The sequence below is a fragment of the Lolium perenne genome, chromosome 4 (genome assembly GCF_019359855.2).
Source record: "Lolium perenne isolate Kyuss_39 chromosome 4, Kyuss_2.0, whole genome shotgun sequence".
Taxonomy (NCBI): domain Eukaryota; kingdom Viridiplantae; phylum Streptophyta; class Magnoliopsida; order Poales; family Poaceae; genus Lolium; species Lolium perenne.
This window is the reverse complement of record NC_067247.2, coordinates 340,205,722-340,210,756: the sequence shown is the minus strand read 5'-3', so window position 1 is coordinate 340,210,756 and position 5,035 is coordinate 340,205,722.

Sequence of the window (5,035 nt, the reverse complement as noted above, 5' to 3'; positions counted from 1 at the left end):
GGCCACCATGGGTGGAATCCAGCTGGGATTCCTTCCCCTTAGGGCTGGCCGGCCATGCTAGTGGAGTCCCTCCGGGACTGCACCTTCCATAGTGCCATTCTTCCGGACTTTTCTAGAACCTGCCATAAATGCACCGGATCATTTCCAAACTTGGAATATGACTTCCTATATATGAATCTTATTCTCCGGACCATTCCGGAACTCCTCGTGATGTCCGGGATCCCATCCGGGACTTCGAACAAAACTTCGAACTCCATTCCATATTCAAGTTCTACCATTTCAACATCAAACCTTAAGTGTGTCACCCTACGGTTCGCGAACTATGTGGACATGGTTGAGTACTCTCTCCGACCAATAACCAATAGCGGGATCTGGAGATCCATAATGGCTCCCACATATTCAACGATGACTTAGTGATCGAATGAACCATTCACATACGATACCAATTCCCTTTGTCACGCGATATTTTACTTGTCCGAGGTTTGATCATCGGTATCACTCTATACCTTGTTCAACCTCGTCTCCTGACAAGTACTCTTTACTCGTACCGTGGTATGTGGTCTCTTATGAATTTATTCATATGCTTGCAAGACATTAGACGACATTCCACCGAGAGGGCCCAGAGTATATCTATCCGTCATCGGGGTGGACAAATCCCACTGTTGATCCATATGCCTCAACTCATACTTTCCGGATACTTAATCCCACCTTTATAACCACCCATTTACGCAGTGGCGTTTGGTGTAATCAAAGTACCTTTACGGTATAAGTGATTTACATGATCTCATGGTCATAAGGACTAGGTAACTATGTATCGAAAGCTTATAGAAAAAAACTTAATGACGTGATCTTATGCTACGCTTAATTGGGTGTGTCCATTACATCATTCATATAATGACATAACCTTGTTATTAATAACATCCAATGTTCATGATCATGAAACCATGATCATCTATTAATCAACAAGCTAGTTATACAAGAGGCTTACTAGGGACTCTTTGTTGTTCACATAACACACATGTATCAATGTTTCGGTTAATACAATTATAGCATGGTATGTAAACATTATCATAAACACAAAGATATATTATAATAACCATTTTATTATTGCCTCTTGGGCATATCTCTAACAATCCCCCGGACCCCTGGAGGTCCGTATATCGTTTTCTCGACGTGTTTTGTTTCGAGCTGTTTTCTGCCAGGATCTGTCTTTGATCTAGGAGCACCATGGCCTCCAACAACAAGGGCAAGGGGCTTTCGGAGGAAGTAGTGAAGAAGATGTCGTCAAAACAGGAACAACAAGTTGTTGGAAGCAAGCAAATCTTGGTGGGATCTGTTGACACTCGACGTTCTTTCTCTCATAACTTGCAGGGACCTTTACCACCTGCTCCTAGCCTTGATTCTTTCCCTGTTTTGGAAGAAGCTTTGCGGGTTACCGATGAGTTTTGTGATCAATACCGTGCTCTGAGAAGGGAAGTGGAGATACTTCAGGAGGAGAACAACCGACTTCGTAGAATGCTGGAATATTACTCGATTCCCATCACAAGGCTGCCACCGCCACTTTCGGATAACAATGAATCTCTTCGAATCTTAGTGCAGAACTGCCAAACTGAGAAGCTGAAGCTGAAGGAGATCTTTAAGAATCGCGGGAAGAATTCATCACCACCACCACCGAAGGAGTAATTCATCATCGGTATTGGCATCCCCTTGGTTTGTTCCAAGCTTGGGGGAGTGTCGCGGTATCATATCATAACTATCTTTTACTTTTTACTATCAAGTAGTGTCATATCATGAGTAGGGAAGTTATCATATAAGATGGGTTGCAGTGTGGAAGTATCTTTCCTTAGTTGGTTGTCTATGTATCCCTTGGTGTGAGTTATCGTTATGGAATATTAATGAGAAGTCTTATCATTTACATATTGCACATATTATTTTAGTTTGCAATCTCTATTATATGATTGATCTTGTTATTAGTATTGGTATCACTTTGGGAGCATTGAGTAAATCTATTTGGTTTTGGCAAACTTAGCATTGGTCAGTAGCAACAACACTTTGAGGTTTAAGTAGAAAAGAGAAATACATGTAGATATGTTGTTTCATTGTCTTTCTTTCTTGTTATCTCCTTAGCTTATTATTCTGAAGTTAAAATTGTTTGTGCTTACAAGGAAGATGCATGATTGTTTCTATCACATGTATATTTGTTTGTTTCCCTCAACTCTTATGCTTGCTAATTAACCTTGCTAGCCAAGAACCTGTACCGAGAGGGAATGCTTCTCGTGCATCCAAACCTTAACCCAAACCTATGTCATTTGTGTCCACCATAACTACCTACTACATGGTATTTTCTGCCATTCCAAGTAAATACTTCGTGTGCTACCTTTAAACAATTCAAAATTTACTATCTCTTATTTGTGTCAATGTTTTATAGCTCATGAGGAAGTATGTGGTGTTTTATCTTTCAATCTTGTTGGGCAACTTTCACCAATGGACTAGTGGCTTCATCCACTTATCCAATAATTTTGCAAAAAGAGCTGGCAATGGGGTTCCCAACCCCGATTAATTAACCTTCATAATTTTACAAATAGACACTCCTCCATGGTATGTGATTGTTGGAAGGCACCCGAGGATTCGGTTAGCCATGGCTTGAGAAAGCAAAGGTGGGGAGGAGTGTCATCTAAATAAAACTAAAATAAAAAGGCACTCCTTCATGGTATGAGATTGTTGGCAGGCACCCGAGGATTCGGTTAGCCATGGTTTGTGAAAGCAAAGGTTGGAAGGAGTGCCACCTAAAAATAAAACTTTATGGGAGCCGCTCTTCGAGAGTTTGTCTGGCAAGGGGGTTAGAGAACCCGCTACCATTCGTTGACAACAACAAACACCTCTCAAAATATTACTTTTATTCTCTTTATATGATTTCCAAACTGAAAAAGCTCTAGCACATGATTTAATCCCTGATTCCCTCTGCGAAGGGCCTGTCTTTTACTTTATGTTGAGTCAGTAAACCTATTTCCCTCCATCTCAAGCAGGCATTTGAGTTGTTGTGATCAAACCATTTATATTGTGATCTATTTCATCATGCCTTTTACTTTTCCTTGTTTAGTACAAGTTTTATCCGAATGGATATAGCGTTGAAAGTTATCAATGATTATGAGGAGATTATTATGATTGAGTATGCAAGTTGTGCCATATAAACTTTAACATGAGAGCGCTGCTCGATAGATAAGTACAATCTGTTAATTGTTCTCTGACCAAGAACGAAGTTTGCCATTACCAATTATGATTTCTTATGCACCTTTATTATTGATTACCTTCTACTTGTTTCAGGTTGAATTATATGAGGAAGTTGTTTACTAGAATGTCTTGTGTGAATGAATATGATGCTTCTTGTCCGTATTTTATTTATCGACTCTTCACTCCATAAACATGTGGTCCTGTTTACCGAGTTCAGTTTCGCTTGGGGACAAGCGAAGTCTAAGCTTGGGGGGAGTTGATACGTCCATTTTGCATCACTATTTTATATCATAATTTACTGTTATTCATTGATATATTTCATATTTAGAGATGATACTTATGTTATTTTATCTATTTTGCATGTTTCATGATTATTGGAGGATCGCGCACCGGAGTCAGGATTCTGCTGGAAAAAGCGCCGTCAGAATGCAATATTTCGAAAGATCAACAATTGACGGAATTTATATGAAAATTCCTATTTTTCCAGAAGATGACGAGGGCCAGAAGGAGGAGCCGAGGAGGGCCACCATGGGCCTCCCTCATAGGCCCGCGCGGGCCCTGCCCTGGATGCGCCGCCTTGTGGGGAGGGGGCCCACAGCCCCCTCTGTCCTCCTCTCCTTCGCGTACATCTTCGTCCCGAAAACCTAAGCTCCAGAGGATAGTCGCGAGGAGACACAGCCGCCTCTGCGGGGCGGAAAACACCAGAGAGAAAAGAGCTCTCCGGCAGGCTGAAATCTACCGGGGAAATTCCCTCCCGGAGGGGGAAATCGACGCCATCGTCACCGTCATCGAGCTGGACATCATCTCCATCACCATCACCATCATCTCCATCATCATCACCGCCGTCTCCACCGCTGCACATCGTCACCGCTGTAACAATTTGGGTTGGATCTTGATTGTTTGATAGGGGAAACTCTCCCGGTATTGATTTCTACTTGTTATTGATGCTATTGAGTGAAACCATTGAACCAAGGTTTATGTTCAGATTGTTATTCATCATCATATCACCTCTGATCATGTTCCATATGATGTCTCGTGAGTAGTTCGTTTAGTTCTTGAGGACATGGGTGAAGTCTAAATGTTAGTAGTGAATTATGGTTGAGTAATATTCAATGTTATGATATTTAAGTTGTGGTGTTATTCTTCTAGTGGTGTCATGTGAACGTCGACTACATGATACTTCACCTTTATGGGCCTGGGGGAATACATCTTGTACTCGTTTGCCAATTGCGGGGTTGCCGGAGTGATAGAAACCTAAACCCCCGTTGGTATATCGATGCAGGAGGGATAGTAGGTTCTCAGAGTTTAAGGCTGTGGTTAGATTTATCTTAATTACTTTCTTGTAGTTGCGGATGCTTGCAAGGGGTATAATCACAAGTATGTATTAGTCCTAGGAAGGGCGGTGCATTAGCATAGGTTCACCCACACAACACTTATCAAAACAATGAAGATTAATTAGCTGTATGAAGCGAAAGCACTAGACTAAATTCCCGTGTGTCCTCAAGAACGTTTGGTCATTATAAGTAAACAAACCGGCTTGTCCTTTGTGCTAAAAAGGATTGGGCCACTTGCTGCAATTGTTACTCTCGCACTTTACTTACTCGTACTTTATTCATCTGCTACATCAAAACCCCCTGAATACTTGTCTGTGAGCATTTACAGTGAATCCTTCATCGAAACTGCTTGTCAACACCTTCTGCTCCTCGTTGGAATTGACATTCTTACTTATCGAAAATACTACGATACACCCCCTATACTTGTGGGTCATCAGCAAGGCCCGTGGTGGCCTGCGAGCTGCAGCGGC